The 23,133-nt window shown below is 41.3% G+C and overlaps 1 protein-coding gene and 1 long non-coding RNA gene across 2 annotated transcripts in view; one reads left to right on the plus strand and one right to left on the minus strand.

Annotated features, from left to right (window-relative positions):
* The window catches only part of LOC120872598 (major allergen I polypeptide chain 1-like), a 116,122-nt gene that overhangs the window by 27,005 nt on the left and 65,984 nt on the right, over nt 1–23,133 (plus strand). The gene's annotated exons all lie outside the window — the stretch shown is intronic.
* Nucleotides 1,171–3,034, minus strand: LOC120872620. The gene is made up of 2 exons (XR_005723290.1): nt 2,948–3,034; nt 1,171–1,410 (listed from the first exon to the last, which is right to left on the minus strand). It is a non-coding gene; the product is annotated as an uncharacterized LOC120872620 (long non-coding RNA).

Raw genomic sequence — 23,133 nt, forward strand, 5'->3', positions numbered from 1 at the left:
GGACACAGCAACACACCCCAGTAATCTTCCCAGGAAGATCCCACAGACGGAGGAAACTGGCGAGATACAGTTCTTAATATCCCAAAGAGTTGGCCGTGACCAAAGCAACTGAGCATGCGTGCATGCACAAACAGATAATACTAAATGTAGCAGAGCATACAGAGCTTGGTACACATAAAATAAAGGTGTAGAAAGAGTAAATCAGTGAATTTAACTAATTTCAGCCAGCAGATCAAAGAAAAGCCAGGACTCCAGGCCCTAGACACTTGGCTCCAAGTCCCAAGTTCAGTTTACAATACGTGAACTTATGCCTGCCTCGTCAGAAGGCAGAGATTTCACCAGTTATGCCACTCTTTATGTGGGTTATGTGGACTGTAGCCTGGCATTGTTCTAGACCCTAGGAAACAGGGCTAAAATCTAGTCCCTCCCCTGTAGTTTCACAAGTCTCCTATGGTAATGCAGCTATGCATTTCATGCCTTTGGAAGTAGGCTGGAGGGATGAGGAAATGTGTCCACGTGTCACATCCTGCAAGTCACACTTCACAGTATGAGCTGTTTCCATGGAAACAACATTCCCACTGGGGTAGCTTCTTCCAGCCACTCCCATCCACCTAGTTCAACACTTCATGGAGGTTCTGGTCCCCAAGGCAGGCCCAAGAACAGCAGTGGCACTAAGTGTCCCTAGACAAATTCTGGCTCCTCAGAAGACACCCACCTAAGAAGTAGAAAATGGCTAATGCCATTGGGAGAAAGAGGGGACCTGTGATGATACTCTTAGGTCATCTCTGAAGTCAACCTTCAATAACCAGAGGGACATTTAAAGGACTGGAAGCTCTGCCACTGGGCTAAAGGCCAGAGTTGGAGATATAATTTCTGTGGCCAGAGACAACACTTATCTCTTTTCGGGCTTTGAAGCTGGGGTTACGTATTTATTTTTATGCTTAATCTTCACACACAATCCCTGTATACCAGATTGAGAATGACTTGAGAAAGTCACAACAAACTTGCCCATGGTCACACAGCTTGCCAGAGACAGGGCCTCGGTTTATTCTCATTCTGTCTTCTCCTGTCCCCATGCTGTCAATGACCACATGTGTCACTTCTCCTCACCATCACCCAAGACCTCCTGCCTCACATCCTACCCACACAGAACACAGACATTGGGCACACTGAGCAATGCTGCAGTTATTTTATTAGAGTCAGCCTGATAGAGACCACATCAGGTGGGAGACATGTCTGGATTTCAGCTTCAGATGAGGAGAACAGGGCAAGGAAGCTCGAGTACAGGCCTGGCATCACTGGTCAAGATTATGTCACCATAGACAGCAGACTAGAATTGAATCCAATAAGAGCATTCACCACCGAGGACACTTCCTAGCCAGAGCAATTCTCACTGAAAGTGACAGAAGCCTGGGAGGAAGCAGGAGAAGGAGGGACAGGAACTGAGCCCACAGCCAGGCTATCCTGTCTCCCCAGGATCACCTCACGCCTCACCCTCAGGGATTCAGCCCCATCCCCAGCAAGAACTTCTGCCCACAAATTCGCCACTGGAGAAGCGGCTGCCATCAGGCACCCGGGGGAGGATGGTTCCATAACAGCCCAGGCACAGGCGTCAGGAGGGAGAAAGAGCCACCAGCCACACCAGGGAGGGGAGGAGATAGATGACAAGGGTCAGGAGGGCACAGCCAGGGCTGGTCCTGAGGGAGGAGCAAGGTGCTGGAGTCTGGGTGTGGGTCACACATTCTGCACCCGAGCCTCTTCTGCCAGGCGTGCTGGGTGCCCAGGATGTGCAGGCAGGTGTCATAAACAACCCCTTGTGCCCTGTGAACTTCTATGATCCATGCAACTCTGGTTCCTGGAAAACCTCTCATTTTGAATAATCAACAATTTAAGAAAAATGTGCTGAGACAGACTTTTTAAAAATTGATTAATTTATTTTAATTGGAGGCTAATTACTTTACAATATTGTAGTGGTTTTTGCCATATGTTGACATGAATCAGCCATGGGTGCACATGTGTTCCCCATCCTGACCTCCCTCTCCCACCTCCCTCCCCATCCCATCCCTCAGGGTCATCCCAGTGCACCGGCCCTGAGCACCCTGTTTCATGCATTGAACCTAGACTGGTGATCTATTTCACATATGGTAATATACATGTTTCAATGCTATTCTCTCAAATCATCCCACCCTCGCCTTCTCCCACAGAGTCCAAAAGTCTGTTCTTTACATCTATGTGAGAAAGACTATTTAAAATCTCCAATACTATATGACAAGAAAAACAAAAAAGATGGTTCTTTAGGAGATACACTGTTAGTCCAACTGAGTAACAGCACGTACCTAGAAGTTCCACAGGAGCCTCAGCCACCAAAACATCACAGTGGAAATTCTGGCTTGTAGGCACTGAGACCATGCTGGTGGAAATGGGGCTCTGAGTCAGAGCAATGTCTATCTAAAAGGGATAAAGAGGAAGTGATGTGAGCAAGGGATGGAAACCTTATAAAGCCAGGAAGTCTCATGCTGGAAGGAGATTTTAAAAGCAGGGGCTCCTTTTCAATGTTTCTAAAATAGAGGTAACAAGAGTCCTACACATTTGTGAACTGAATACTTCCTCAAAGATTAAAATTCTACTCCTCGAATGCTTGTTCCTCTCAGTGAGAAAGATAATTACATGAGTCAACACACTTGTCCTATTGCATTGACACTAGTCCCCTATTCTGTGTAAGCTGATTGACGTGATATGGACATATTTGGTAACAAGAGGCTGGGTGTGCAGGTGGACTGTGCTTGCATATTACAGGTGCTGCAGGTTGGAGCAAAGGTTTATGTTCTTCTTTGTTTATAGCTCTGTCTATCACATATCTCATGACTGCATGCTCTATTATCATGTGACATACTGCACTAGGCTGCATGTTAGTTCTTTCCAAAAGTGTGGATAAAGAGTAAATTACCTTATATTTCAGATGATTAAACCTGTTTTTAGGTCCTCTTTCAATGAAACAATCCTGGATTTTTCCAATGGCTGCTTTTTCTGCTTCATTAGCATCAACTTATCGACTAACCACAGCACAGCATCAATCTAATCGAAGTTTTCATTCAATGCTCTACTTGGGAGTCCAAGGCTCACAATACCAAGGGCTTTATAAAAAAAAAAATAGGGCAGGCTTCCAATGAAGGCAGAGACAGAAAACACCTTGTCAAAGGAAGCACCAAGTCAGTAGTTTTCCTGTTTTGCCTCAGCTTGATAGAACTCACATATACAAAGATTCCAGACTCACCTGCCACAAAGACCCACCCTCTCCAGGACTGCTTACAAAAAAACCTTCTCTATGACATATGGCAGAGGAAGTGGCAAGAGGAGTGAGGCCTGGAGACCCCTCTGCCCTTGACCACCACCTCCAGGCATACCAGCCTGCTTCCTACCTTCCAATGAGTACCACTACCCTCAAGGAATTATCACCCACAGTGTGCACAACTAATGAAGCTTCCAGCTCCACACCACCTCCTCCTCCTCCTCCATTCAAAGACTGAGAGCCTCAGGAGTTTGTGCAGGACTCCTTGGCACTGATCTGCCAGCTTCCCTCTGAATTTGCCCCTAGAAGCAGCTTGGACAGGACTTGGAAGGATGCAGTGAGACAGCAATGGGCAAGGATCATGAGGATCATCTGGACCCTCCTTCCCACCCTCATGCATCTTGAAGGGAAGCTCTCTGGTCACCAGAAAGGCCAGAACAAGCTGTGCTCCCTTCATCATGGCAGCAGTTGGAGTGCTCTTCTCAGGGCAGAGTTTCTGTTGCTTAATAAACCACTACTCCCTGAGCCCAGCCCACATCACTCCCAGCAGAACCACAGGCCTGTGGCAAGGCACTGGCACAGGTGGCCCCCTTGGACCTTGGGATGTTTACTGTGGGAAGCCTTTTCTACTCTGAGAGCAGAGCTCCTGGAGAATAAGTGGTAGTATCTTTGCCAAAAATCAAGTGGAGCTGACATTTCTAAGTGATTCCATTTGGAGCCAAGTTCTCTATTGTCCCAGCCCCAACCATCACCTGTTTTCCTGATCATCCTTCCCTCAACCTATCTGGGCTCCAAGGGCAGCACTCTACCAAAGTGACCAGATGGAATCACAAGAGGGCCAAGGACAGGTTTATACCACTGTCAGGTAGAAAAAAGATCATTGAGAATCCTTCCTTTTTCCCCAAAGTTTAAGTCCTGGAGATAAGAATGGGGACCTGGGTTTTACTGAAGACCCCAAATATCTTAACATTTACAGTCTCTAGACTGGGCCCTGAGGACTGATGGACAGTATCCCTGGGCTCCAGATCATGCTCAGCAAGGAATTTGCAGGACTTGAGACCACGTGGGTTTTCTCAAGCAGTGGTAATTCTATAATTTCAAATCACACCACTAGCTTTCCTCAGGCCCTTAAAGGAACAAGCTTCTGAGCAGGTTCCATCCTTTCTCCTTCTCCTAGATGTCCTTCCTTCTCCATCAGTGAACCAGGTCTCAAGGGGTGCTTGAACTGCACAATCTATCCAGAATCTATCTGCTATCAGTGAGCAGCAATGGGGTTTGTCCCAACAAAAAAAGTCCTGCCCTAAAAATAGAGTCAGCATGTGCATCCTGGGCCATGTGGTGTTCACCTTCCTGCCCAGGGACAGCTGAGACAAACCTGGAGCCAACTGAGCCCCTTGTGGGGTGACCTTCAGAGTGGTGGCCCCCAGGAAGCAGGAGCCATGGTGAGGAGGGGCTCCACGAGGTCAGCTGACACTGAAGCTCAGTACTCGGTGCCTCTTTGCCAAGAGCAGTTACAGGATATGAATCCTATTTGGCATAGGGTTCTGACTGTGGTCACCCCTTGTGTCCCAACTTCAGGTCAGTTCTTCAGTAAACCTGAAGTTCACTTAGAGAAAGAACAGCCAGGTGCCTCAAGCCAAAAGCTACATGATTCTGGCTTATCAAATATTTTAAACCTTTATCTTATTTACTTAATGCCATATAGTATTCACAAGCATATCTACAGAAAATAGATCTAAAAATACTCTCATTTATCAACTCCAGAGAAATGGAATCTTCCTGCCATTATTCTAACAAACACTGTGCAACATCTACCGAATGCTGGGCCCTCTCCTAGTCCTGGGATACAGCAGCACACAGCACAGCTCTCGCTCTCCTGCAGCCCTTCATCACCTAAGAGGGAGTGAAAGACAGTGACCCCACAAAGGAAGAAGCACTCTGGGAAAATATGAAGAAGGGGGAGAAGACAGAGGGCCATGGGGGGAGGATGGAGACAGTGACCTTTGATATGAGGCCTCGAGATATGAGGAAATCTCTGCACTGCAATACTTGAAGACATCTGATGATGAGGGAACAAATCATGCAACCACTGGAGGAAGAGACTTCCAGTTAAGGAGGGCACCACACAGAGAGGCCCTGCTGCATAAGAACACTTGCTCTGGTCAAGAAGCAGACAGGAGGTATTGAGGGAGGAGAGAAAGATTGAGATAAGTTCACAGAGGCGGCAGCAGTGCAGAGCTGATTGTGTAACTGGCCCAGAGATAATGGCCTAGAAGAGGCTTCGCTTTTCGTCAAATGGAAGCACTGTAGAAGAGATGGGAGGAACAGTACAGAGACATTCAAGGGTAGAAAGGCTGTAGAAAATGGATGGACTTACAGGTGACCAAGAGGAGCAACCCTACGTCAAAGGAGTGGTGGCTGCACAGGCGCAGGAGGGCCAAGAGGAGCTACTCCACGTTCAAGGTCAGGAGGGGCGGCTGTGAGGAGATACCACTCGTCTGAGGTAAGGAGCAGCAGCTGCACTTTGCTGGAGCAGCCATGAAGAGATACCCCACGTCTAAGGTAAGAGAAAGCCAAGAAAGACGGTAGGTGTTGCAAGAGGCATCAGAGGGCAGACACACAAACCACAATCACAGAAAATTAGTCAATCTGATCACACGGACCACAGCCTTGTGTAACTCAATGAAACTAAGCCATGCTGTGTGGGGCCAACCAAGACGGGCGGGTTGTGGTGGAGAGGCCTGACAGAATGTGGCCACTGGAGAAGGGAATGGCAAACCACTTCAGTATTCTTGCCTTGAGAACCCCATGAGCAGTATGAAAAGGCAAAATGATAGGATACCAAAAGAGGAACTCCCCAGGTTGGTAGGTGCCCAATATGCTACTGAAGATCAGTGGAGAAATAACTCCAGAAAGAATGAAGGGATGGAGCCAAAGCAAAAACAATAGCCAGTTGTGGACGTGACTGGTGATAGAAGAAAGGTTCAATGCTGTAAAGAGCAATATTGCATAGGAACCTGGAATGTCAGGTCCATGAATCAAGGCAAATTGGAAGTAGTCAAACAGGAGATGGCAAGAGTGAACGTCGACATTCTAGGAATCCGCGAACTAAAATGGTCTGGAATAGGTGAATTTAACTCAGATGACCATTATATCTACTCCTGTGGGCAGGAATGCCTTAGAAGAAATGGAGTAGCCATCATGGTCAACAACAGTCCGAAATGCAGTACTTGGATGCAATCTCAAAAACGACAGAATGATCTCTGTTCATTTCCAAGGAAAACCATTCAATATCACAGTTATCCAAGTCTATGCCCCAACCAGTAATGCTGAAGAAGCTGAGGTTGAACGGTTCTATGAAGACCTACAAGACCTTTTAGAACTAACAGCCAAAAAGATGTCCTTTTCATTATAGGGGACTGGAATGCAAAAGTAGGAAGTCAAGAAACACCTGGGGTAACAGGCAAATTTGGCCTTGGGATACGGAATGAAGCAGGGCAAAGGCTAATAGAGTTTTGCCGAGAGAATGCACTGGTCATAGCAAACACCTGTTTCCAACAACACAAGAGAAGACTACACATGGACATCACCAGATGGTCAACACTGAAATCAGATTGGTTATATTCTTTGCAGCCAAAGATGGAGAAGCTCTATACAGTCAGCAAAAACAAGACCAGAAGCTGACTGTGGCTCACATCATGAACTCATTATTGTCAAATTCAGACTCAAATTGAAGAAAGTAGTGAAAACCACTAGACAATTCAGGTATGATGTAAATCAAATCCCTTATGATTATACAGTGAAAGTGATGAATAGATTCAAGGGATTAGATCTGATAGACAGAGTGCCTGAAGAACTACGGATAGTGGTTCATGACATTGTACAGGAGACAGGGATCAAGACCATCCCCATGGAAAATAAATGCAAAAAAGCAAAATGGTTGTCTGAGGAGGCCTTACAAATAGCTGTGAAAAGAAGAGAAGTGAAAAGCAAAGGAGAAAAGGAAACATACAAGCAACTGAATGCAGAGTTCCAAAGAATAGCAAGAAGAGATAAGAAAGCCTTCCTCAGTGATCAATGCAAGAAATAGAGGAAAACAACAGAATGGGAAAGACTAGAGATCTCTTCAAGAAAATTAGAGATACCAAGGGAATATTTCATGCAAAGATAGGCTCAATAAAGGACAGAAATGGTATGGACCTAACAGAAGCAGAAGATATTAAGAAGAGGTGGCAAGAATACACAGAAGAACTGCACAAAAAGAGCTTCACGACCAAGATAATCATGATGGTGTGATCACTCACCTAGAGCCAGACATCCTGGAATGTGAAGTCAAGTGGGCCTTAGAAAGCATCACTACGAACAAAGCTAGTGGAGGTGATGGAATTCCAGTAGAGCTATTTCAAATCCTGAAAGATGATGCTGTGAAAGTGCTGCACTCAATATGCCAGCAAATTTGGAAAACTCAGCAGTGGCCACAGGACTGGAAAAAGTCAGTTTTCATTCCAATCCCAAAGAAAGGCAATGCCAAAGAATGCTCAAACTACCACACAATTGCATTCATCACACACGCTAGTAAAGTAATGCTCAAAATTCTCGAATCCAGGCTTCAGCAGTATGTGAACTGTGAACTTCCAGATGTTCAAGCTGGTTTTAGAAAAGGCAGAGGAACCAGAGATCAAATTGCCAACATCTGCTGGGTCATCAAAAAGGCAAGAGGGTTCCAGAAAAACATCTATTTCTGCTTTATTGACAGTGCCAAAGCTTTTGACTGTGTGGATCACAATAAACTGTGGAAAATTCTGAAAGAGATGGGAATACCAGACCACCTGGCCTGCCTCTTGAGAAACCTATATGCAGGTCAGGAAGCAATAGTTAGAGTTGGACATGGAACAACAGACTGGTTCCAAATAGGAAAAGGAGTATGTCAAGGCTGTATATTGTCACCCTGCTGATTTAACTTCTATGCAGAGTACATCATGAGAAATGCTGGGCTGGAAGAAGCACAAGCTGGAATCAAGACTGCTGGGAGAAATATCAATAATCTCAGATATGCAGATGTCACCACCCTTATGGCAGAAAGTGAAGAGGAACTAAAAAGCCTCTTGATGAAAGTGAAAGAGGAGAGTGAAAAAGTTGGCTTAAAGCTCAACATTCAGAAAACGAAGATCATGGCATCTGGTCCCATCACTTCATGGGAAATAGATGGGGAAACAGTGGAAACAGTGTCAGACTTAATTTTGGGGGGCTCCAAAATCACTGCAGATGGTGACTGCAGCCATGAAATTAAAAGACGCTTCCTCCTTGGAAGAAAAGCTATGACCAACCTAGACAGCATATTAAAAAGCAGAGACGTTACTGTGCTGACAAAGATCCATCTAGTCAAAGGACTGGCTTTTCCATAGTCATGTATGGATGTGAGAGTTGTACTATAAAGGAACCTGAGCGCCAAAGAATTGATGCTTTAGAACTGTGGTGTTGGAGAAGACTCTTGAGAGTCCCTTGGACTGCAAGGAGATCAAATCAGTTAATTCTAAAGTAAATCAGTCCTGAATATTCATTGGAAGGACTGATGCTGAAGTTGAAGCGCCAATACTTTAGTCACCTGATGAGAAGAACCGACTTATTGGAAAAGACCCTGATGCTGGGAAAAATTGAAGGCAGGAGGAGAAGGGGACAACAGAGGGTGAGATGGTTGCATGGCATCACTGACTCAATGGATATGAGTTTGAGCAAGCTCTGGGAGTTCGTGATGGACAGGGAAGCCGGGCGTGCTGCAGTCCATGGGGTCACAAAGAGTCGGACATGACTGAGCAACTGAACAGACTGACTGATAGATGTAGTAAAAGCGTTCAGCAAAATTCAGCACCCATTTATGACAGAAACTCTCCAGAAAATCAGCATAGAAGGAACCTACCTGAATATAATAAAGATCATGTACAATAAACACAAAGGAGACATTGTTCTCAATGGTGACAACCTGAAAACATTTCTTCTAAGATCAGAAACAAGACAAAAGTGCCCACTTTGACTGTTATTATTCAACATAGTTTTGGACGTTCTAGACACAGCAATCCAAGAGGAAGAAAAAATAAAGGAATCCAAACTGGAAAACAAGAAAGAAAACTCTCAGTGTTTTGCAGATGACATGACACCATACACAGAATATTCTGAAGATACTATCAAAATTTACTAGAGGTAATCAGTGAATTTAGTAAAAATCACACAATACAGAATCAATACGCAGGAATCCCTTGACTTCCTATACACTAACAATCAATACTCAGAAAGAGAAATTACGGAATCAATTCCATTCACCATTGACATAAAAAGAACAAAATATCCAGCAATAAACCTACCTAAGGAGACAAATGAGCTAAATACAGAAAACTATAAGAAACTGATGAAAGAATCAAAGATGACATAAACAGATGAAGAGATATAACATATTCTTGGAAGGGAAGAATCAGTATTGTGAAAATAGTATACTACTTAAAGCAATCTACAAATTCAATGCAATCCCTATCCATTTACCAATGGCATTTTTCTCAGAACTAGAACAAAATAAGCTCACAATACATATGGAAACACAAAAGAACCATTATAGGCAAAGCAATCTTGAGAAAGAAGAATGGTGCTGGAGGAATCAACCGTCCCCATTTCAGACTATAGTACAAAGCTACAGTCATCAAGATAATATGGTACTAGCAGAAAACAGGAGTATAGACCAATGAAACAAGATAGAAAGCTGAGACAAACCCAAACACCTATGGGTAGCTTATCTTTGACAAAGGAGGCAAGACAGTACAATGGGAAAAAAGTCTCTTCAGTAAGTGATGTTAGGGAAACTGGACAACTACATGTACTATAGAAGCATGAAATTAGAACTTCTTAACACCATACACAAAGATAAACTCAAAATGGATTAAAGGCCTAAATGTAAGGCCAGAAATTATAAAACTCTTAGAGGAAAACACAGGCAGAAAACTCTTTGACATAAATCATGGAAAGATCCTCAATGGCTTACCCTCATGAGTAATGGAAATAAAAACAAAAATAAACAAATGGGACCTAATTAAACTTAAAATCTTTTGCACAGCAAAGGAAACCATAAGCAAGATGAAAAGACAACCCTCAGAATGGGAAAAAACTAATTGCAAATGAAGCAACTGACAAAGGGTTAATCTCCAAAATATACAAGCAGCTCATGTACTCAACATTAGAAAAACAATGTAATCAAAAATGGGCAGAAGATCTAAAGAGACATTTCTTCAAAGAAGACATTGCAATGGATAATCAATACATGAAAAAAATGCTCATTGCTTATTATTAGAGAACTGCAAAACAAAACTACAGTGAGGTATCACCTCACACCAATAAAAATGACCATCACAAATTCTACAAACAATAAATGCTGGAGAGCAAGTGGAGAAAGGGGAACCCTCTTGCACTGTTGGTGGGAATGTAAACTGATACAGCCACTATGGAAGATGGTGTGGAGATTCCTTAAAAAATTAGGAATAAAACCACCATATGACCCAGCAATCCCACTCCTAGGCATATACCCTGAGGAAACCAACATTGGAAAAGACACATGTATCCCATTGTTCATTGCAGCACTATTTACAATAGCTAGAACATGGAAGCAACCTAGATGTCCACTGACAGATGCATGGATAAAGAAGTTGTGGTACATATACACAAGGGAATATTATTTAACCATAAAAAGGAAGGCATTTGAGTCAGTTCTAATGAGGTGGCTGAACCTAGAACCTATTACACAGAGTGAAGTAATTCAGCAAGAGAAAGATAAATATTGTATTCTAATGCATATATACAGAATCTAGAAAAATGGTACTGAAGAATTTATTTACAGGGCAGCAGTGGAGAAACAGACATAGAGAATAGACTTATGGACATGGGGAGAGGGGAGCAGAGGGTGAGATGTATGGAAAGAATAACATGGAAACTTACATTACCATATGTAAAATAGATAGCCAACAGGAATTTGGAAACTAAAACAGGGGCTCTGTATCAACCTAGGGGGTGAAATGGGGAAGGAGATGGGAGGGAGATTCAAAAAGGAGGGGATATATGTATACCTATGGCTGATTCATGTTGAGGTTTCATAGAAAACATCAAAATTCTGTAAAGCAATTATCCTTCAATAAAAAATAAGTTAAATGAAAAGAAACAGATGGGCTTCACACCACTGAAACTGAAAGTCACTCCGTTGTGTCCCACTCTGCAACACTAGATGGCCATAATTTTATTTTTTTAAAAAAGGAAAACGGCAAATGTTGGCAAGGGTGTGGTGACACTGAAACCCTTGTACATGGCTGCCGAAAGTGTATTAGTCACTCAGTTAGGTCCGATTCTTTGTGACCCCGTGGATTGTGCCCACCAGGCTCCTCTGTCCATGGGATTCTCCAGGCAAGAATATCGGAGTGGGTTGTCATGCCCTTCTCCACAGGTACAAATAAAATGGTCCAGCTACTGTGGAAAGCAGTTTTTCAGCTACCCAACAAGTTAAACATAGAATTAAGACGGGCAATTCCATTCTTGGTATGTACTCAAAAGAACTGAAGACATATGTTAAAAAAAAAAAAACCCATAAATGAAAGTTCACAGTAGCACTATTCATAGTAGCCAAAAGATGGAAAAATCTTAAATGTTCATCAAATGATGAACATGTAAATAAGATGCGGCATATCCATACAACGGAATATCATTCAGCCATAAGAAGGAAGGAAGCACTGACATGTGCTACAACAGAATGACCCTTGAGAACATGATGCTGAGTCAGACACAAAAGGCCACATATTATTCCACTTATGTGAGATATCCAGAGTAGGCAAATGCATAAAGACAGAAAGCAGACTAGTGGTGGCCAGGGGCTGGGGAGAGGGGAAGAGTAGGTACTAGGTTTGCATTTGGGTTGATCAAAAGTTTGGGAATTAGATAGTGGTGATGGTGGCACAACATTGTGAGCATATTTAATGCCACTGAATTGTACACTTTAAAATGGTTAATATAATGATACAAATGGACTTGTCGGCAACACAGAAGTGGACTCACAGACTTGGAGAACAAACTTGTGGTTGCCAGAGGTTGTCAGAGTAGAGGAAGGAGGGAAGCTTGGGGGTTTGGGACTGACAGGTATGCACTGCTATGCTTAGAGTTGATAACCAAAAGAGAACCTGCTGTCTGTATAGCACAGGCAACTTTGCCAAATCCTCTGTAGTAACCTAAATGGGAAAAACACTTGAAAAAAAAAAAAAGGACAGGAGATCTAAACAGACATTTCTTCAAAGAAGACATCATAATGGATAATCAACACATGAAAAAATGCTCATTGCTTATTATTAACTTGCAAAACAAAACTACAATGAGGTATCACCTCACACCAGTCAAAATGGCTATCATCACAAATTCTACAAACAATAAATGATTGAGCAAGTGGAGAAAGGGGAACCCTGTTGCATTGTTGGTGGGAAGGTAAATTGATACAGCCAATATGGAGAACAGAATGAAGATTCCATAAAAAAAAAAAAAAAAAAAAAACACTAGGAATAAAACTATCATATGACCCAACAATCCCACTACTAGGCATACACACTGAGGAAGTCATAACTGAAAATGACACATGTACACCAATGTTCATTGCACATGCCTCTTATCTGTAGAAAAATTTTCCTCTCCTAGGCCTTCCCTGAATTGCAAATAGTACATTTAATCAGAGACATGAGAAAAGGCAGAGAGAAAGAAAAACAGTCAAGCAAGACAAAATAATAATATGTTAACCATTAAATAACGTCAAGGATCTTTACTTATTCCTCAATGGCTATACATAATATTCTAAGTCATGTCCTTGGAGATGTTTTGCAGATACTGAAACCTCCATCAGGTGGAAGAAGTTAACTGTATGCTTCCCACAAACACATAGACTCTAGATTTTGGAACCAGAGTTTGATGACGTTGACTCCCGATTACCTCAGCATCAATTAATCACAAAAATGTCCACTGCTGATCACATATCCCACAAAGCTTCTTCCCTCACCTTGTCTTTAAAAACCTTTCCCTGCAACTCTTTGGAGAGTTCAGGCCTCTGAAATACTAGCTACCTGGACTCCTTGCTTGGTGCCCTACAGTATACACTGCACTTTCCTTTACCACAACCCCATGTCAATAGATCGGCTTTACTAGGCATGGGTAATCAGAAGCAAGCCAAGTTCAGTTACACACAGAGACTAAACAGAAAAATTGAATGATCATCTTAACTGATGAAGAAATAAAAAGAAGTTTTATAATACTAAGTAGTTATTTGTGATTTTAAAAAAAAACTTAAAATGAGGATAAAAATGTCATCTTTATCATCATGATAAACTGCACTTATTAAAAAAAACCATATTGATGATAAAATTATGAGCAGTCCATTTAAAATAAGAAACAAGGTAACAATGCCTAAATCACTGCTTCTACTAAACATTATACTGTATTTACTAATTAAGTAAGAAAAGAAAGTCTCATATCAATGAAGTGGAAAACAGATAAAGAAGTAAGAGTATCGCACTTCCCTGGTATTCCAGGGATTGAGAGTCAGCCTGCTAATGTAGGGGATATGGGTGGGATCGTTAGTCCAGGAAGATTCCACATGGCACAGACAATTAAGCTCCTGTGCTATAACTACTGATCCTGAATTCCAGACCTCACAAGCCACAACTACTGAGCCTACTGGTGACAAGTACCGAAGTCCACACACCCTAGAGCATGTGCTCTGCAACAAATGAAGTCACAGCAATGAGAAGTCCATGTAACAGAAACACACAGTTGCTCTGCTCACCAGAGAGGAAGCATGCGGTCACTGATGAAGACCCACTGCAGTTAAAAAAAAGAGAGAGAGAGAGAGAGAATGTCAACAACCATCAAAACAAGGATCTTTAAGGAAAAAAAAATTGCTGAGGGCGGTCCTAAGATGGCGGAGGAATAGAACGGGGAGACCACTTTCTCCTCCACAAATTCATCAAAAGAACATCTAAACGCTGAGTAAATTCCGCAAAACAACTTCTGAATGCCAGCAGAGGACATCAGGCACCCAGAAAAGTAGCCCATTGTCTTCAAAAGGAGGTAGGAAAAAATACAAAAGACAAAAAGAGAGACAAAAGAGGTAGGGATGGAGCTCTGTCCCGGGAAGGGAGTCTTAAAAAGAGAGAAGTTTCCAAACACCAGGAAACACTCACTGCCAAGTCTGTGGCAAGCTTTGGAACCACAGAGGGCAACATAACTGGGAGGAAAAGTAAATAAATAATTTAAACCCACAGATTACGTGCCCAGCGGGGGCTGGGGAGGGAGGTGTGGGATGCATTGCTTAGAGTAAGAACCGGGCCTGAATGCCTGAGGGCAATCTGAGGGAACTAACTTGGGCTAGCAAACCAGACTGTGGGTTAGCTACCACGTGAAAAGCCCTAACCTAAGACACCACCAGGCCAGCTCACAGAACAAAGGACTGAACAGAGCTAGCCAGCTGCAGACCATCCCCCTCAGGTGACAGGCAGCCAGAGCCAGAAGGGGGCAATTGCAGCCCAAGAGAAACATTATCTACCAAACTGCAAGCAGGCTTCTTTGCTAACTAAGACTTCTTGGGGTTCTGGACATTCAACATCTGCCTGAGAAGGTGCGCCGGTTGTACACCCAGAAAACCGAGTGGCAGGGACAGGGGAGGTGATAAGTCACAGCAACTGTGCTAGCCAAACACCTCATCACCTGAGCTGTTCGGACCTGGGAAGGGCACAAAATGCAGCCCCAACCGAGTCTGAGCCTCTGAGGACTACCCGAGTGCCTGAACCTGAGCCGCTTAGACCTGGGAGGTGCATGCAGCCCAGGGCCAGCCTCAGATGGTACCCAGCGGAACAACCTAGAGCCTGAGCAGTGTGGGCAGGGAGGGCACATGCGCCATGAGCGGGGGCAGGCCCAGTGTGGCTGAGACACTGCGACCATATGCCAGTATTATTTATCTGCAGCGTCCCTCCCTCCCCAAAGCACGACTGAACAAATGAGCCTAAAAAAGTGTCCACTACCGCCCCCTTTTGTCAGAGTGGAAATCAGACACTGAAGAGATCAGCAAACGGAAGAAGCTAAAACAGAGGGAACCGCCTTGGAAGTGACAGGTGCAATAGATTAAAACCCTGTAGTTAGTAACAACTACATAGGAAGGGCCTATAGATCTTGAGAAATATAAGCTGGACCAAGGAACTATCCTAAAATGAATTGAACCCACACTGCCCACAACAACACCAGAGAAAGTCCTATATATTTTTTTACTATTATTCTTTTTTTCTTAAATTTTTTAAATTTTAAGTCCTCTATTACTCCTTTAATTTTCATTTTTATAACCTACTATTACTTTGCAAAAAAAAAAAGGAGATTCTATTTTTTAAAGCAAACTTCATATATATATATTATAATTTTGTGACTTTTTTTCTTTTTTTTAATATTGTATTTTTGAAAATCCAATCTCTACTCTAGATCTTTAATTTTAGCTTTTTGGTATTTGTTATCAATTTTGTACCTTTAAGAACCCAATCTTCAGTACCCATTTTTACTTGCAAGTGAGATTACTGGCTTGACTGCTCTCTCCCCCTTTGGACTCTCCTTTTTCTCCACCAGGTCACCTCTATCTCCTCCCTCCCCCTTCTCTTCTCTACCCAACTCTGTGAATCTCTTTGTGTGTTCCAGATGGTGGAGAACACTTAGGAAACTGATTACTGGCTGAATCTGTCTCTCTCCTTTTGATTCCCCCCTTTATCTTCCTGGCCACCTCTGTCTCTTTCCTCCCTCTTCTCTTCTCAATATAATTCCGTGTACATCTCTGAGTGGTCCAGACTGTGGAGTGCACATAAGGAAGTGATTACTGGCTAGCTTGCTCTCTCCTCTTTTGATTCCACCTCATCTCATTCGGGTCACCTCTAACTCCCTCCTCCCTCTTCTCTTCTCCATGTAACTCTGTGAACCTCTCTGGGTGTCCCTCACTGTGGAGAAACTTTTCATCTTTAACCTAGATGTTTTATCAATGGTGCTGTATAGATGGAGAAGTCTTGAGATTACTATAAAAGACTGAAAACCAGAAGCTGGAAGCTTAAGTCCAAATCCTGAGAACACCAGAGAACTCCTGACTCCAGGGAACAATAATCGATAGGAGCTCATCAAACGCCTCCATACCTACACTGAAACCAAGCACCACCTAAAGGCCAACAAGTTCCAGAGCAAGACATACCACTCAAATTCTCCATCAACACAGGAATACAGCCCTGAACTTCAATATACAGGCTTCCCAAAGTTACTCCGAACCCAGTGGCATCTCATAACTCATTACTGGACACTTCATTGCACTCCAGAGAGGAGAAATCCAGCTCCACCCACCAGAACACTGACACAAGCTTCCCTAACCAGGAAACCTTGACTAGCCACCCGTACAACCTCATCCACAGTGAGGAAACTACACAATAAAGACAACTCCACAAACTACCAGAATACAGAAAGGCCACTCCAAACACAGCAATATAAACAAGATGAAGAGACAGAGGAATACTCAGCAGGTAAAGGAACAGCATAAATGCCCACCAAACCAAACAACAGAGGAAGAGATCGGGAATCTACCTGATAAAGAATTATGAATAATGAGAGTCAAAATGTTCTAAAATCTTGAAATCAAATGGAATCACATAAATAGCCTGGAGACAAGGATTGAGAAGATGCAAGAAAGGTTTAACAAGGAGCTAGAAGAAATAAAAAAGAACCAATATATAATGAATAATGCAATAAATGAGATCAAAAACACTCTGGAGGGAACAAATAGTAGAATAACGGAGGCAGAAGATAGAATTAGTGAAGTAGAAGATAGAATGGTAGAAATAAATGAAGCAGAGAGGAAAAAAGAAAAACGAATTAAAAGAAATGGGGACAATCTCAGAGACCTCCAGGACAATGTTAAATGCCCCAACATTCGAATCATAGGAGTTCCAGAAGAAAAAGACAAAAAGAAAGACCGTGAGAAAATACTGGAGGAGATAATAGTTGAAAACTTTCCTAAATGGGGAAGGAAATAATCACTCAAGTCCAAGAAACCCAGAGAGCCCCAAACAGGATAAACCCAAGGCGAAACACCCCAAGACACATATTAATCAAATTAACAAGGATCAAACACAAAGAACAAATATTAAAAGCAGCAAGAGAAAAACAACAAATAACACACAAGGGGATTCCCATAAGGAAAATAGCTGATCTTTCAATAGAAACTCTTCAGGCCAGGAGGGAATGGCAGGACATACTTAAAGTGATAAAAGAAAATAACCTACAGCCCAGATTACTGTACCCAGCAAGGATCTCATTCAAATATGAAGGAGAAATCAAAAGCTTTACAGACAAGCAAAAGCTGAGAGAATTTAACACCACTAACCAGCTCTCCAACAAATGCTAAAGGATCTTCTCCAGACAGGAAACACAGAAAGGGTCTATAAACTCGAACCCAAAACAATGAAGTAAATGGCAATGGAATCATACTTATCAATGATTACCTTAAACGTAAGTGGGTTGAATGCCCCAACCAAAAGACAGACTGGCTGAATGGATAAAAAAAAACAAGACCCCTATATATGTTGTCTACAAGAGACCCACCTCAAAACAAGGGCACATGCAGACTGAAAGTGAAGGGCTGGAAAAAGATATTCCATGCAAATAGAGGCTAAAAGAAAGCAGGAGTAGCAATACTCATATCAGATAAAATAGACTTTAAAACAAAGGCTGTGAAAAGAGACAAAGAAGGACACTACATAATGATCAAAAGATCAATCCAAGAAGAAGATATAACAATTATCAATATATATGCACCCAATATAGGAGCACCACAATATGTAAGACAAATGCTAACAAGTATGAAATGGGAAATTAACAATAACACAATAATAGTGGGAGACTTTAATACCCCACTCACGCCTATGGATAGATCAACTAAACAGAAAATTAACAAGGAAACACAAACTTTAAATGATAGAATAGACCTGTTAGACCTAATTGATATCTATAGGACATTCCACCCCAAAATGATGAATTTCACCTTTTTCACAAGCACACACGGAACCTTCTCCTGGATAGATCACATCCTCTGCCATAAATCTAGCCTTGGTAAATTCAAAAAAACTGAAATCATTCCAAGCATCTTTTCTGACCACAATGCAGTAAGATTAGATCTCAATTACAGGAGAAAAACTATTAAAAATCCTAACATATGAAGGCTGAACAACACACTGCTGAATAACCGACAAATTACAGAAGAAAACAAAAAAGAAATCAAAATATGCATAGAAACGAATGAAAATGAAAACACAACAACTCGAAACCTGTGGGACACTGTAAAAGCAGTGCTAAGGGGAAAGTTCATAGCAATACAGGCATACCTCAAGAAACAAGAAAAAAGTCAAATAAATAACCTAACTCCACACCTAAAGCAACTAGAAAAGGAAGAAAGGAAGAACCCTGGGGTTAGTAGAAGGAAAGAAATCTTAAAAATTAGGGCAGAAATAAATGCAAAAGAAACAAAAGAGACCATAGCAAAGATCAACAAAACCAAAAGCTGGTTCTTTGAAAGGATAAATAAAATTGACATGCCATTAGCCAGACTCATCAAGAAACAAAGGGAGAAAAATCAAATCAATAAAATTAGAAATGAAAATGGAGAGATCACAACAGACAACATAGAAATACAAAGGATCAGAAAAGACTACTATCAGCAATTATATGCCAATAAAATGGACAACTTAAAAGAAATTCTTAGACAAATTCTTAGAAAAGTGTAACTTTCCAAAACTGAACCAGGAAGAAACATAAAATCTTAACAGACCCATCACAAGCACAGAAATTGAAACTGTAATCAGAAATCTTCCAGCAAACAAAAGCCCAGGTCCAGATGGCTTCACAAATAAATTCTACCAAAAATTTAGAGAAGAGCTAACACCTATCCTACTCAAACTCTTCTAGAAAACTGCAGAGGAAGGTAAACTTCCAAACTCATTCTATGAGGCCACCATCACCCTAATACCAAAACCTGACAAAGATGCTACTAAAAAAGAAAACTACAGTTCAATATCACTGATGAACATGGATGCGAAAATCCATGGCCATTAACTAAATGGCTGAGATGAAAAGAACAACTTTAAGGAAGACAAAAATTACACAGTGACTCAATGCAAAAGAAAAATATAACCTTTAATTAAACTGTCTCACATAGAAGTTCCAGGCCAATAGAGTTATAGTGGTGAATATTATATAATATTTAAAGAAGAAATAAATAATGATCTTATATAAATGGCTTAAGAAAATGAAAGACAAACTTTCCAGGTCATCTCTTGAGGTCAGTAAAATCTCATCATATTTTCAAGAAAAAAATATTACAAGAAAACTATAGAGCCATAGCTGTCATAAGCATATATCCCCCAAAATTAACACTTTAGCAAAGCAAATCGAGCAACACATAAAGTGACACATAATGACCAAAGGCTCTTTATCCCGGGAACGTATGATTGCTTTAACATTCAAAGTCAATCAAGGAAATCCACCATATTAACAGAATAATGGAGAAGAGTCATATGATCATCTCAACTGAAGAGAAAACATATTTTAAAAATCAAACTTTCATAATAAGTCATATTGATAAATTAGATGAAAAGGAAACTTATTCAACATTATGAGTTCCACCCAATAAAACCACCTACAACTCCCAAAACCAATACAGAATTGTAAAGTAAAAATTAAAAATAAATAAATTAATTAAAAAAAAAAAATAAACGGTGAAAGACTGAGAGGTTTCCTCCTACAATGGAAAAGAAGGCAAAGATGCGAACTTCAAAAAAATTTTGGAACATTTTACTGGCGGTTCTGAGAAGTGAAGGAAAAAAAATTTTTTAATATATATATACAGACTGTAAAGGAAGAGGTAAATCTGTATATAAAACACCAAAACATGTGGAAAAGAAGTGTAAAAAATCAACATCCATTAAGCCTTTAGTACAATATAGAAGAAAACTTCCTCAATTTAATAAGTTGCATCAAAACTAACAAACAAGACTTCATCTAACATCACATTTAATGAAGGACAACGAAAAAAGTCTACTTTTTTCTATTTCTAGTCAACACTGGACTGAGAGCTCTCACAACGGCAATAAGGCAAGAAAAGGTGTAAACAAAGTACACTTGGAAGAAATCAAACTCTTCTCATTCACAGAAAACACTAAATATACAGACTAAATTATAATATACAGAGAACATTCTAAAGAATCTACAAAAACATCATTATGCATAAAAGTGAGTTGAACATATTTGCAAATTACAACTCAATATATAAAAATCAAGTGTATTTAACATACAGGCAAAATACAACCAGAAAATGAAGAAAAAGATCATCCATAAGACCACCAAAAACATAAAAATAATGTGGTATGGACTCAATAAAATACATGTAAGATCTGTAGAATGAAAACTACAAAACATTAATTACTGGGAGAAATAAAATGTCATAAAGAACTAGAGACATATACCATGCTTCTATATTGAAGGACTCGATATTGGTAAGATTTCAATTATATTGATCTTTAGTTTCAAAGCAATCCTGATTCATATGCCGGCAGAAAGTTTGTAGAAATTGACAAACAGATTCTAAAATGTATATATAGAGAAATGTCAGCAAGATGGTTTAGTAGGAGATCCCACTCTCTATCCCCACAATAAAAACAACAATTGGACAGACAGATGTGAGTGAAACAGCTCTGACAGAGCTCAGGGGTCCACTTAAGAAGTTGCAGCAATACAGCAGTGCTACAAGCACTGCAAGTAAGATGAGGCAAAGCTGTGCAGGAAACCAACAGCCAGCACAACCACTGCATGTGCCCACAGCTCCCCCAACAGAAGGTCCCACAGGTTTTAAGGTCTCAGACTCCTGGTGCTGAGTCCCTCTACCCTCCCTAACAGGAACCATGAGACCTAGTACCTCCCTGGAACTCAGCACAGCCATCACGGATGCAGCAAAGCCAGTCCTAGTTCTGAAGCCAGGCATATACATGCCACCAGCTCTGACTCAGCAACTGAACTTGTGTGCTGTGATCAGTCCAAGGTCCTAACACAGGCCCTGCTCTTGTCATGATGCATACACCACTGCCCTGTGCCTTTACCTCAATCCCACAGTTGAGCCTGTGCACATTCCTGGCACTAGCAATCACCACTACCTGCCCTGTATTCCTATTGCTGAACCTAGAGACACTGATGACAACCATTACAGCTGTACTTCCACACTAACAATGAAAACTCCATAAGGAAATTAACAAAAGATAAAATGCTTGGAATACAATGAATTACACAAGTGAAAGACTACTACACTGAAAACTAGAAAACACTGATGAAAAACATTAAAGAAGACACAAATAAGAAGACCAATACCCCACATTCATGAACTGGAGGCCTAATTGTAGTGATATCCATACAATCCCAAATGAAGTCCCTAATCTAAATCACAAGGCATTTTTATCTCTTCTTGCTATTCTCTGGAACTCTGCATTCAGATGCTTATATCTTTCCTTTTCTCCTTTGCTTTTCGCCTCTCTTCTTTTCATAGCTATTTGTAAGGACTCCCCAGACAGCCATTTTACTTTTTTGTATTTCTTTTCCATGGGGATGGTCTTGACCCCTGTCTCCTGTACAATGTCACGCACCTCATTCCATAGTTCATCAGGCACTCTATCTATCAGATCTAGGTCCTTAAATCTATTTCTCACTTCTACTGTATAATCATAAGGGATTTGATTTAGGTCATAACTGAATGGTCTAGTGGTTTTCCCTACTTTCTCCAATTTGAGTCTGAATTTGGTAATAAGGAGTTCATGATCTGAGCCACAGTCAGCTCCTGGTCTCGTTTTTGTTGACTGTATAGAGCTTCTCCCTCTTTGGCTGCAAAGAATATAATCAATCTGATTTTGGTGTTGACCATCTGGTGATGTCCATGTGTAGTCTTCTCTTGTGTTGTTGGAAGAGGGTGTTTGCTATGACCAGTGCATTTTCTTGGCAAAACTCTATTAGTCTTTGCCCTGCTTCATTCCACATTCCAAGGCCAAATTTGCCTGTTACTCCAGGTGTTTCTTGACTTCCGACTTTTGCATTCCAGTTGCCTATAATGAAAAGGACATCTTTTTTGGGTGTTAGTTCTAAAAGGTCTTGTAGGTCTTCATAAAACCGTTCAACTTCAGCTTCTTCAGCGTTACTGGTTGGGGCATAGACTTGGATAATTGTGATATTGAATGGTTTGCCTTGGAGACGAACAGAGATCATTCTGTCGTTTTTAAGATTGCATCCAAGTACTGCATTTAGGACTCTTTTGTTGACCATGATGGCTACTCCATTTCTTCTGACGGATTCCTGCCCACAGTAGTAGATATAACGGTCATCTGAGTTAAATTCACCCATTCCAGTCCATTTTAGTTCTCTGATTCCTAGAATGTCGATGTTCACCCTTGCCATCTCGTTTGACCACTTCCAATTTGCCTTGATTCATGGACCTGACATTCCAGGTTCCTATGCAATATTGCTCTTTACAGCATCGGATCTTGCTTCTATCACCAGTCACATTCACAACTGGGTATTGTTTTTGCTTTGGCTCCATCCCTTCATTCTTTCTGGAGTTATTGCTCCACTGATATCCAGTAGATAGAGGAAAAAAAACAGAATGGGAAAGACTAGAGATCTCTTCAAAAAAAATTAGAGATACCAAGGGAACATTTCATGCAAAGATGGGCTCAATAAAGGAC

Source organism: Oryx dammah, unplaced genomic scaffold (genome assembly GCF_014754425.2).
Source record: "Oryx dammah isolate SB20612 unplaced genomic scaffold, SCBI_Odam_1.1 HiC_scaffold_13, whole genome shotgun sequence".
Lineage (NCBI taxonomy): Eukaryota > Metazoa > Chordata > Mammalia > Artiodactyla > Bovidae > Oryx > Oryx dammah.